Below are 13,677 nucleotides of genomic sequence, written 5' to 3'. Positions count from 1 at the left end.
ATTTAACAATAGTTAAAATGTTGTCAGTAGGTAAACTGATCACGTCTTCTGCGATGTTATTGTATCGGCCTACTGAAGAAGAACAAAGCCGATTTTATTTTGTTTTTTACTGGATTTTATTGGTAATGATTGGTAATGTTACACATGGTTATGCAGATTGCGTTGTAGTTTTCATACGTGTATTCATCAACGCTGAGAAGATGGTCTTTTATATGAGAGAAAAAAAAAGATTTTAATCGTTGAGAAGGGATTAAAAACAATCTTAAGTTCTGATCTTGACAATTCATTTCTTATTCAAAGTAAATCTGTTCTATCTATTTCACGTTTCTGGCAATGGTTGTAATCGGTTTGGTAAGTTGCACAATACAATAATAAAACAATAATACAAACAATACAATAATAAAACTATTTACTTCCAGTATACTGAAGATGGAACATGCGATGTTTTGAAATGTTTGTTGAATTTTTTTTTTTACAAAAAGGAAATTATATAAAAAGTTTGAAAGAAGTGTATGATATGTTATTTTTTAATGGCGCAAAAGTTTTCTAGAACAAAAAATTACTTCTTTAAAAACAAGTGTAGTTTTCCAGTTACCAACTAATATCTATACCAACTTATAAAACATTCCTTCGAAATTAATAAAATAACACTATTATGACTACTTCATTCAACTTGAGTAACTTATTTTAACAGCTGAGTCCACCACAGTTGATTTTACGGGTATGACAAACAACGAAGTTTGTGAATACAAAACCTGAGTTGTCATACCTCACATTAAGCAACAAATTAGAAAAGAAATATCGTTCTCTTCTGTTGCTGGAAAGTAGATAAAATATATTTTGTTTGTTTGTTTGTTTTTAATTTCGCGCAAAGCTACACGAAGGCTATCTGCGCTAGCCGTCCCTAATTTAGCAGTGCAAGACTAGATGGAAGGCAGCTATCCATCACCACCCACCACCAACTCTTGGGCTACTCTTTTACCAACGAATAGGGGTATTGACCGTCACATTATAACGCCCCCCACGACTGAAATGGCGAGCATGTTTGGTGTGGCGGGGATTCGAACCAGCGACCCTCAGATTACAAGTTGAATGCCTTAACCATCTGATCATGCCAGGCCGATGAAATATATGTCAGTAAATGCAACCTTTTTTTTTCTTTTACCACAAAAATCTAATGCACTAAAAAGCATATATACTGAGATAAGCGCTAAAATAAAAGTAAGCGAGATATTTATCGATAAATTCAGCATATTTTTTGTTTTGTCACAAACATCTAATGAATAATAAAAAATAAGGCGTAATTACTGAGGTAAGCGCTAAAGCAAACGAGCAGTGTGCTATCCCTTGTGAAATTTAAAACAAAGAGCATAATAAGAACTCCAACCACACGGGATATATAATCCACAAGACTTAAGTTACATTGGTACAAGGCAGAGAACCAACTATAACGACGCAATTTTAAAATAGTCGTATTATTCCTTACAAGTTTATTAAGCATTGAAACAGGTAAACACGTTGAACTGATTAATATTGCATAGACCGATAGCTTACAGGCCTTTATTATCTTGAAAGTTTTACATGTTCCACGGTAATTCCTGTACGCAGAATCCGAAAATGAAATCCAACTTTTCTCCATCGCGTACGGATGTTTTCACAAAATCTTATATGCACTTTTACATAAGTGAATCATTTTCGTTGATATCGGGTCACATTTTGTTGAGCTTAAAACTTTGACAACCAGAAAGAAACAAAAAACGTGATTAGGTAGTTAGAAAGGTACGTAACATATATTCATGTATGTATTTTTATATTTCATAATTTTTCAAGTTTACAGCTCTCAAAATCGAAATCTAAGGGCTATGTGCCACTTTACGCTCACTTGACCTAGACGGTCGGGTCAAAACTCCTTAGTACTGCCCCGCAGGAGAGAAGTCAGCTAGAAGCACTTTCACCAAAAGAACTTCGTCCAGATTCCTTGAACTGAATAACGGAATATACGTGTTCGGCAGCATTACGTCAGAGACACTGGACCAATCGATAAGCGACACACTAACTACATGCCCACGTCTGCTACGCTTAAAACATCCCACTGAATATTTCACGTTCCATATGTGCAATGGAAATTGCGAATAAAAATTCTCTAGTTGTAAACAACATGTTCCAACTATTTTTTTTATTTATTTACTGGAAACTCAAACTTGATACAACAGCGAAACAACCGTTAAATACTATTTAATTTGAATTTCAAAATGATAGAGTGACTTAGTTCATTCAACAGTCTAAGATAACTTTCAACCTCATTTTACCACTAGCATTTAATTCTAATATATGAGTAATATCTTTTAGGAATATATTCTAGCTAATACTGAGAAATTTGGTTTTTAATGATGAATTCATAACTATGTACAAATTATTGAGCAGTCTTTAGATTCATGGTTTCAAGTTACATCAGCATGTGTGTGATAAGATTGACAACCAAATCCCACTATTCGGTCAAACAACAGTTGGCAAATGGTGCTGTTGACTTTCACTTTAGTCTTTGTTCCTTATCAAAACCAACATATTTGGTATTCTTAGAATAAAGCAGTTTGTTTTATATAGCTTAGCTGCTTAAGAATAATGAATAATAAATTACTAGTATTGATGTTATATATATTTCAAATGCTTATGTTTATTACTTCTGGTAATGCCGAGTAAAAGAATCCCCATGCAAATTAAATCCTATTAAAGTTAATATAATATTATGGCCACAGATTCTAAGACCTTTCTAAAAACTAACTATAGTGATAATTTCCATTCAACTCCTTCAACAGTAGGACAATACACTAATTCATTTTATGACCTTCCTAAAAACTAACTATAGCGATAGTTTCCACTCACTTCCTCCAACAGTACGAACATCCGCTAATTCTATGGCCTTTCTATGAAATAACTATAGCGACAATTTACACCTGGATCCTATAACAGTAGAAAGAACTATCTACAAATTCTATGAATTTTATAGAAACTAACTATAGCGATAGTTTCCACTCAACGTCTCCAAAAGTACGACCGTCCACTAATATTAAGGCTTCCTAAAACTAACTGTAGCGACAGTTTATATTCAACTCCCTCAACAGTTGAATCATTTACGAATTCTGTGGTCTTCCTAAAAACTACCCAGGATGACAGTTTACATTCAAATCTTCCAACGATACAGCAGAACTGCTCACAATTTCTGTAGTTTTCCTAGAAACTAATCAGGATAATAGTTTCTACTTAAATCTTTAAATAATAGGACCATCCACAAATTCTATGATATTTCTAAGAATTAATTATAGTGGTAGTTTCTACTCAGCTCCTACAACAGTAGAACCATCCATAAATTCTACGGATTTTAAAAACTAACAAAAGCAACAGTTTCCACTATGCTCCTTTAACAGTAGAAATGTCTAAAAATTCTATGACTTTCATACAAACTAATTATAGCGATAGTTTCCACTCAACTCTTACAACAGTAGGACCATCCACTAATTCTATGGCATTCGTTAAAACTAACTATAGCGATAGTTTACACTCAACTCCTCTAACAGTAGAATTATCTACAAATTCTGTATCCTTTCTAAAAATTATCAGAATGATAGTTGTCACTCAAATATTTCAACAGTAAAACTATTCACAATATCTGTGGATTTCCTATAAACTACGCAAGATGATAATTTCTATTCAATTCTTCCAACAACAGAGTAGAACCATTCGCAGATTACGTGGTTTTCCTAAAAAGTAACTATAGCGGTTCTTTCCACTCAGCTCATCCAACAGTAGATCCTTCTACAAATTATATGGCCCTACTTTAAATTAACTAAACTATAGTTTCTATTCATATTGTTTGTTTTCTTTTTGTATTTCGCGCAAAGCTACTCGAGGGCTATCTGCGCTAGCCGTCCCTAATTTTGCTGTGTAAGACTAGAGGGAATGCAGCTAGTCATCACCACCCACCGCCAACTCTTGGCTACTCTTTTACCAACGAATAGTGGGATTGACCGTTAAATTATAACACCCCCACGGCTGAAAAGGCGAGCATGTTTGATGCGACCGGGATGCGAACCCGTGACCCACAGATTACAAGTCGCACGCCTTAACCCACCTGGCCATGCCGGGCCCTTCTATTCATAACTCAGTCACATGAACTGTTTGATTAGTTGATACACCAGTTATTACAAATTTGTTGAAACACAGATAAAGATTTCCTAATCACAAGTAAAGACTAGAAACAAATACTTCCCTAATTATAGATTCTTGTCTTTTTTATTTTATAAATTTGATCTGATAATCTCATCCATCGTTAGAAAATGTATACAAAATATTACAAATGTATACAAAATGTTACAAATATATATTTTGAAGCCAATTACTAACATTAAACTGTTCGTAATTACCCTTTCTTTTATTCAGTTATTGTTAATTTTGATACATGAGAAAGGTTACTTTTAGATTGGAGAAAATTACAAGGTGCTTACGTTAATGTTGTAACACGAGAAATGAAACAGTTGGCACATACGCTGCTTTATTACGTTTGCTTTCGAGACCATAATATGCTGTGTAAGTGGAATATAAAATTAGCCTCACATCCTAGGACAGATTTGGCACATGAAATCGTAAGAAGACACTTTAAATAATTGTTAATAATTTCTCAACATGTCCATTCCAACGTCAAATTTTCTAACAGTGTTGCCAGAGAAAAACAAATCATTTTATTTGCATATGCTACTTTAACTATCAAGAAATTAGTGATGCAACGTAACTCCAAGACAAGATGAACTAATAAAGTTCTTGGTTAACTAAAAAGGTTTGATGAAACAACAATCGATAATAACACTACAGCAGCTCTGAACCTACAAACTCTCTACACTAAATATACGCGTAAAACATAAAATAGTTCAAATCTCGAGATTATATAAAAACTAATTGTAAGATAAAGTGAACGTTTATATTATTTACATTAGTGATACTATCTACGAAAAACAAAGAAACTAAGTAAAATTATTCATACATCGGTTCTACCAATCAGAATTGTCTAACGTTTAAACCTAAAAAAACAAACAACTGTTTTACATGCAAATCAGAAAGAAAGAAGAGAGAGAAAAATAAGAGCATGTCTGGAGAAAGTAGATCGAACAGTTAATAGTATTGCGTTATCTATGAAACAAGAAACACAATTTGTAATGACAGCTATCATGGATAAACTGGTCTCTGATTCTCGCGCTTATTTCAACACTTTCAATACATTTTCCCGCGTTGTTTAAATTGCAACTGAAAATTTATAACATTACAACTTCAAATGAATCTTTCGTTTAGAAAACTGTTCAGACAAATCAGGCATCACGTGAGCCATTACAATTTATTTTAAATTGGTTACGAGCAAAAAGGATTTAGAATAAAATACGAAGCGCTTGTTCTCGTCAAAGGCACAAATCAAAGCACGACAAAAATAAAGATCAAAATTTGTACATACAACAGCACTGCAACACATTATACAAAATTTGCATTTAGGTTTTATTGTTTTAAAGCCGTAGCAATTACAAAAAAAACTGATAAGCCTGTTTTCTGAATACAGTAAAGGCCGTGATTATGGATTGACCATTCAGACATATATATCTATATTTATATACCCTGTATAAAAAACATAGGATATTTCTTAAAATTTTTTTAAGCTATACTTTCACATGCAGTTTAACTGTGTAATATTAGTAGATATATTATTAAGAATATTATCATTTAGGCATGGATAGTAACCTCATTAAATGGAGATAACCGTTGGAAATGTTTTGCAGAATTCAATTGAATTTCAAACCTAAATAAGTTGAAGAAAAGTCTCAACACAACATAAACCAATAAACAAACAGTCGTTTTATTTGTTAGTTTCGCAAAACAGATGTACAGATCTGTGCAGGTGATGAATGCACGAGACGACAGACTGCACTGCTCTCTAAATGTTTTGTTTGGTTATTTGTTTCGGATATCCTCGTGAAACTACATAAAGGCTATCTGCGTTTCCCAGCTCTAATTTGAAGGCATCTAGTAATTATCGCCCATTGCCAAGTCTTTGACTACTTTATATGACTACTCTAATCTACTGTTACTCTTATAATGCGCTCACAGCTCCTAAATGCAGAGCGTCACTTAGTGGTAGCAGGACATAAACCAGGATGCTAACTACTTGATCATGCAAAGCCTCTCTTTAAATAGAAAGAGATTTAAAGCAGTTGAATTTCTAAATAAATTCTGAACAAGACTAGGACAACTAATATTTGGAGCCAAATTTCAATACAGTCAGTTATCCCTCATTGAACTTCCTATTTGAGTCTCTTAATAACCCCATAAGTAAAAATAGGAAGGCGTCGTTCTAAACTAATACACGACAGTTATTACTAGCGCGCACACACCAGTCAAGACCAAGAAATTCTCCAATGACAGTTTCTATGGGAAAGTTCAGTATAAACAAAGGGGAATGATTTAAGAGAACGTGTATGATTAGAACAAAAATAAGGTCGGAACCTATCACGACACTTTACTAAAAGTTGAACATAGTACGTACATTGAACTGGTATAATTGGAAACTTTTGGCGAATTAAATGTGTCCTTTTCTCTAAGCTATAGGCCTGGGATGGCCGAGCGCGTAAGGCGTGCGACTCGTAATCCGAGGGTCGCGGGTTCGCGCCCGCGTCGCGCTAAACATGCTCGCCCTCCCAGCCGTGGGGGTGTATAATGTTACGGTCAATCCCACTATTCGTTGGTAAAAGAGTAGCCCAAGAGTTGGCGGTGGGTGGTGATGACTAGCTGCCTTCCCTCTAGTCTTACACTGGTAAATTAAGGACGGCTAGCACAGATAGCCCTCGAGTAGCTTTGTGCGAAATTCCAAAAACAAAAAACAAACATTCTGTAAGCTAAATGAAAAATTAAGCATGATATTTTAAAAACACCACACTTGTATTGGTTAATTTCTCGACTTAAGTGAAATAAGGTTACTATACAGATTTTAAAAATACCGAGATTATTTTACACTTAATTTTGTATTTTCACTTTATTAAAGCACACATATATATGTATATTTACATACGTAATAAAACTATGTGTGCATGATTGTATGTAGTACATAAACATGTACTTTAACATTATATTGTATACATTTTACGTTTCTTCCTTTTCTTTGATAATATACGTGACAACAAGACATGTGGTTTGAATTTCGCGCAAAGGTACACTAGGGCTATCAACGCTAGTCGTCCTCAATTTAACAGTGTAAGACTAGAAGGAAGGCAGCTAGTTATCATCACCCACCGCCAACTCGTTTTACCAAAGAACAGTGGGACTGACCGGTCCCATTATAACGGTGAAAGGGTTAGCATGCTTAGTACGACGGAGATTCGAACCCGCGGCCCTCAGATTACGAGTCGAGCGCCTTAACCACCTGGCTATGCCGGGCCCGAGACATGTGTCTCGATATATATTAGAATAACCTTTTGACGATTAACCAAGCGTTCTAAGAGTCTCACCCACAACTGCAACCATTTTTTTTTTAGTTTCAAAGCTAAAGAACTAGAATTTAACACCTAAATGTCCGCTGAGGACACGGTGAGGAAGATGGGGGTATGTACACAAATGAATAACCTGTAAAAATAAAACATCAAGTAGTAAATCAAATTTTCTCTGCAGCTGTAAAATTGACGTTATTTTCTTCAACCCATATTATGAGTTATCAAAAGTGCGTTTACAATACACCATCAGTCATTGTTAAGGTTGTTTAGATGTGACTTAGGCTTAACAACTTAGTTTTCAGAAAACAACAACAGAGTTTTTAATAGATTTAATTATTCATGTTTCCTTTGTTTTCTACACTGATTGGTCAGTGTTGTATTTTTGTGTCATGAATTGTGTAAGTGTGTGTGTTTCCTTACAGCAAAACCACATCTGGCTGTCTGCTGAGCCCACCGAGGAGAATCAAACCTCTGATTTTAGCGTTGTAAATCCGTAGACATACCGTTGTACTAGCGGGTGACGTCATGAATTGTAATCCTTTATTTTGTTTTCCATTTAAAAAAAAATATTGTGTAAATCTGTTTTTTGAGTTGATACATGAAGTCAACTTAATGTTAGACATATCACTTCCTTAGTTGCTGTCAATTTAGCTGTCGCCCCCACGTCTGAAAGGGCGAGCATGTTTGGTGCGACGGAGATGCGAAGCTGAGACCCTCGGATTAGGAGTCAAGTGCCTTAACCACCTGGCCATGCCGGACCGTAAAAACATGTAGCCATAGAACACATTAGCTTTATAATGATAATTATATACATAATAATAACTGTGCAAAGAATTAACAAACTCACTGAAGTAAAGTTAATTGATATACAGGATATTTTAATAAAAATATGGATCAATACCAATCAAGGATATTTATTACTTTAGATATAAAAATAACACAATCAAGAAGTATTTTTAGTACAAAATACAATAAATAAATAAATTTATGCAAATAATATTTTTAGATGTTTTCTCATCAGTAAATACACAAGCCTGAGAAGGTTTTATTGTTTTGAAGTTTTTACATGTTCTACAATAATTCCTATATGTTGAATCCGAAAATGATACCCAGTTTTCTCCATCACGTACAGAATTTCCACAAGACATCATATGTACTTCTACATAAATGAATGATTTTAATTGAAATCTGGTTATATTTTACTACACTTAAAATGTTCACAATAATTTCTATAGACCAATCGCGACGTTAGAGTCTTATAGATCATTCTCTAGAACCCACGAGAAACACAGATAATAATAATAAAAAAATGTTCATTGTGATAAGTGAAATAATAATTTAATCAAAGCTAGGGTTTTTCCTTCCCAATTTTCAGAAACAAAATTTTTACGTGATAAAAAATGAATATTATTTTCAAAACCTTCGTACCCGAATTACGGAAAAATCTGTTATTAAAATACCTTTTATGGAATTTAAATTAGTAGACCTCTGTTATCTCTGTAGCGAACAAATTCTGAGAAAAGGTTGTCAATAATTACTCAACACAGAATTTCCTTCAGCACTCATTAGCCTTAATATATCTGCTGAAGATGAAGTTGAATGTCAGATTAAATAATGCGAAAAGATATTTTAATATTGTAGACATGCCACTAGGCATGTGTAACAGTTTGGGTCAGGTTGAGAAGATAGGGTTTATCCATTAATTAATATAAATCTGACGTGTCTTTAATTACCTTTTTTCCAGTTTTTTTCTGGGAAAAATAGGGAAATGGTGGTGGATTCTCTCAACTTCTTTTACCATTTATCACAAAGTCGAGATGTCATATGCAAAGTGTCAAAAGCTTAAAGTGTCATTTTTCATCCGCAACTTTGACTCTAATATTAGTGTATAATTTGTCAAGGGTGATTTTATCATCACGTATCATTAGTTGTCTGTAACGTTTAGCTTAAATCAATGTGCCATTTAGTCACCTGTAACTTGTACTCTAAGGTTAACGACTAATCATTTACCTGTACATTCCTGAGTGAAATTAAAAAGTAACTTTCATCATAAGTACGAACTCAGTAATTTTAAGCCTAAAATGAACTTGCATTAATCAGTTGTAAATTTTAGCCTAAATACTGCGTCTTATAGCATCCGAACTTTAGATCAAGGGGTTATTAATTACCTTCAACTTTCAAGCTTAAATAAACTTTTTATTGGTTGTTTGTAGCATTTGATCTTAGATTAGTGTATGGTCTGTTATTTGGATCTTTCATTGTAAGATTAATGGGTAATTAACCATTTGTAATTTTTCTTCTAAGATGAATATGTCATCATCAGTCATCTGTAATTCCTAGACTTAAGTAAATGTATCAATAATTACTTGTAACTTTTAGTCTACGATTAACATGCCGTTAGTAATGTGTATCTTCCAGCCGTAAAACATTGAGTAGCTTTATGTCTAAAATAAATTTACCATTAGCCACTTGTAACTCTTTGTCTAAACTTATTGTGCCATCACGAATCTGCGATTCACAGAGTACAAAATTTATGTTAATCGTTCATCTAGAACTTGTAGTTTAGGCTTAATGTGAAGCAAGTCATTTTAATTTTTGCTATAAAGACACGGATTCTGTATGTTTGATAAGTCAGCCATAACTCTGTCGACTAAAAGTAGTTTCTTAGTAGTAGACACGAACTCTCCAACGAGTTCAGTGTGTCAGTAGTCATCTAAAGCTTTTCTACGAGTTCAGTGCGTCAGTAGTCATCTAAAACTTTTCTACGAGTTCAGTGCGTCAGTAGTCATATAAAACTTTTCTACGAGTTCAGTGCGTCAGTAGTCATCTAAAACGTTTCTACGAGTTCAGTGCGTCAGTAGTCATCTAAAACGTTTCTACGAGTTCAGTGCGTCAGTAGTCATATAAAACTTTTCTACGAGTTCAGTGCGTCAGTAGTCATCTAAAACGTTTCTACGAGTTCAGTGCGTCAGTAGTCATATAAAACTTTTCTACGAGTTCAGTGCGTCAGTAGTCATCTAAAACTTTTCTACGAGTTCAGTGCGTCAGTAGTCATCTAAAACGTTTCTACGAGTTCAGTGCGTCAGTAGTCATCTAAAACTTTTCTACGAGTTCAGTGCGTCAGTAGTCATCTAAAACGTTTCTACGAGTTCAGTGCGTCAGTTGTCATCTAAAACTTTTCTACGAGTTCAGTGCGTCAGTAGTCATCTAAAACGTTTCTACGAGTTCAGTGCGTCAGTAGTCATCTAAAACGTTTCTACGAGTTCAGTGCGTCAGTAGTCATCTAAAACTTTTCTACGAGTTCAGTGCGTCAGTAGTCATATAAAACTTTTCTACGAGTTCAGTGCGTCAGTAGTCATCTAAAACGTTTCTACGAGTTCAGTGCGTCAGTAGTCATCTAAAACTTTTCTACGAGTTCAGTGCGTCAGTAGTCATCTAAAACTTTTCTACGAGTTCAGTGCGTCAGTAGTCATCTAAAACGTTTCTACGAGTTCAGTGCGTCAGTAGTCATCTAAAACTTTTCTACGAGTTCAGTGCGTCAGTAGTCATCTAAAACGTTTCTACGAGTTCAGTGCGTCAGTAGTCATCTAAAACTTTTCTACGAGTTCAGTGCGTCAGTAGTCATATAAAACTTTTCTACGAGTTCAGTGCGTCAGTAGTCATCTAAAACGTTTCTACGAGTTCAGTGCGTCAGTAGTCATATAAAACTTTTCTACGAGTTCAGTGCGTCAGTAGTCATCTAAAACGTTTCTACGAGTTCAGTGCGTCAGTAGTCATCTAAAACTTTTCTACGAGTTCAGTGCGTCAGTAGTCATCTAAAACGTTTCTACGAGTTCAGTGCGTCAGTAGTCATCTAAAACTTTTCTACGAGTTCAGTGCGTCAGTAGTCATCTGGAACGTTTCTACGAGTTCAGTGCGTCAGTAGTCATCTAAAACTTTTCTACGAATTCAGTGCGTCAGTAGTCATATAAAACTTTTCTACGAGTTCAGTGCGTCAGTAGTCATCTAAAACGTTTCTACGAGTTCTGTAACCCCCAAGTGACTCAGCGATATGTCTGCGGACTTACAACGCTAAAAACCGGGTTTCGATATCCGTGGTGGGCAGAGCATAGATAGCCTATTGTGTAGCTTTGTGCTTAATTCAAAACAACAACAACAACGAGTTCACTATCGTCTAAGATGAATAAAACGCGCCAATAATCATTCGTTAAGTTTAAGATTTATATTTAATTTCCCACCTGTATTAGCCTAATAGTGGTGTATCATGAAAAGTGTGACCGTTTATTTTCTATGATCGTTTTCAACTTTTAACGTCTGGAAATGTAGCCTGTTTAGTTCCAAAATGACTTACTTCATTGGAAAATGTCAGTGCCAAACCTACTCTTTCATGTCATATGTCCAACGGTGACTCAGTGGTAAACTCGAAGGCTTATAACGTTTAAACTTGAAGTTTTATCCCCGTGGCAAATACAGGGCAGATATCCCCTTGTATAGCTTCATGCTAAAATAAACAAACTTTCAACTGACATAATAAATACTTTTTAAGATTTTTATATAAGAAATTCTCACATAAACAAAGTGCTGATTGGTGTCTTTTATAACCTACAGGTACACCACGTGCTGATTAGAAGATAAACATATTAAAACACTTCCAAAGGACTGATAATAAGTAAGCCACGTGGCAAGCTGATGCTTTTCACTATTTCTTTTATAAAGTAATATTGAAGTTCTTTGTAAATCGCAACACATGTCAAGAACAGAAGGGAAACAACTCTGCTTCTGTCGTTACTGGCTGAGAGAGAACAGTGAAGCCCCAAGGACTTTCCTGGGAAACATTACTTCTGCAACTCTCAGGTATCAGAAGATGACTGAAAAGCATAAAACATTTTCCCCCACAGACAAAAGAGAGTAAAACCGCCTACTGTTGCCTTCTTGTCTGGCATTTAATAAGAGTAAAATTTAAAAATAAACGTTTCATGGAAATTCCAGTGATTTTTTTTTATAATCCGTGAACCTGACGATGACCGAAGAAGGTCGAAACGTTGTTCGCTCTTCTATTAGTGCCTTCTCTACCCATACCAGCCGTTCATACATATATTATCTTTTTTATAATTGATTCACAACTTTAAAGGGAACTGTTCTGTTTTTACCTACTCATATTTAACAATGAACGTGCAAGCAGCTCAGTATTGTCATCGGTTGTTGTGTAGCTGTGGTTGTTTATTTGCTATTAACATAATTTTTAATGATATATTTGCATATAATAGACTTTTACGGTATTTCACTGATTTGTACATCAGAAGAAACCCTTGGACTAATCACGAGCCTTGGGGGCTTATAATGTTAAAAATCAAGGTTCCGTATCTGCAGTGGACAGAGCAAACATAGTTCTAGTATAGCATCGTATGTAGAAACACACAAAACATTTGTGATACTTCTGTGTGGTAATGAATGGTAAAATAGGCTTAATTTAGATCACAGAATGCATTATCACTCACAACTGTTCTGTTGTCTACAATATTACATAACAAACTGAATTACACCACAAATGATTATATATTATACATATATATATATATTGTTAACTGAAATATAAACTTAGTAAGCACAAACCAAACTATGTCAAAATAATTATAGACTAGAAAATAACTTATATATGTTTTAATCAAAGTGTAGCAACATACATATAGTGCATATGTAACATATAACTTTGCTGTTAATCCGCCCATTTCCATGGTAACATATGTAGCGATTTATCATCATTAACCTCTCTATAATTTACAATGTGTACGTTATGTAATTATCAAAACATTTATAAATTATCCATAGTTTAGGTACCTCTATAGCGTGGGAACTGAAAGTCTATAATACCACATCAGTTGAGAGAGGACAGAAGGAAGGTTGCCCGTATTTGTTCTCACGTGAGATAATAGCCTAATCGTTTGGGGTCAGGCAATTTTTTTTCTAGCTCACTCCATAAGTAATGTGAGCTGCTGCCAGGCAAGATATTGCGAACCAAACAAGATTATTTGGACCTGACTAAATATTAATTTTCGCGCTTCTACTGCAGTTGAAAATGTGTTGACGATTTTTGTACCTGTGATAAAAAGTTGTACTCTTCACGTATAGAAGAGAAAGTGACTCAAAAGAGACTTCT

The 13,677-nt window shown here is 34.6% G+C and overlaps 2 protein-coding genes across 6 annotated transcripts in view; one reads left to right on the top strand and one right to left on the bottom strand.

Moving 5' to 3' along the window:
- LOC143223399 (intracellular coagulation inhibitor 1-like) overlaps positions 1 to 12,706 on the top strand; it is a 51,919-nt gene extending 39,213 nt beyond the window's left edge. Inside the window, exon 4 of one of the 5 annotated variants that reach the window (XR_013012900.1) lies at positions 12,129 to 12,706. The gene's annotated coding sequence lies outside the window, so the exon portion shown is untranslated. Of the gene's footprint in view, positions 1 to 1,830; positions 2,172 to 7,942; positions 8,376 to 12,128 lie in introns of those variants that run through there. The other 4 variants (XR_013012899.1, XR_013012897.1, XR_013012894.1 and 1 more) reach the window with 4 other exon arrangements.
- LOC143223398 (uncharacterized) overlaps positions 1 to 13,677 on the bottom strand; it is a 64,809-nt gene that overhangs the window by 11,208 nt on the left and 39,924 nt on the right. The gene's annotated exons all lie outside the window — the stretch shown is intronic.

This window comes from Tachypleus tridentatus, chromosome 8 (assembly GCF_004210375.1).
Source record: "Tachypleus tridentatus isolate NWPU-2018 chromosome 8, ASM421037v1, whole genome shotgun sequence".
Lineage (NCBI taxonomy): Eukaryota > Metazoa > Arthropoda > Merostomata > Xiphosura > Limulidae > Tachypleus > Tachypleus tridentatus.
Note: the sequence above shows the minus strand (reverse complement) of the source record. Positions and strands in the feature narration are given on the sequence as shown.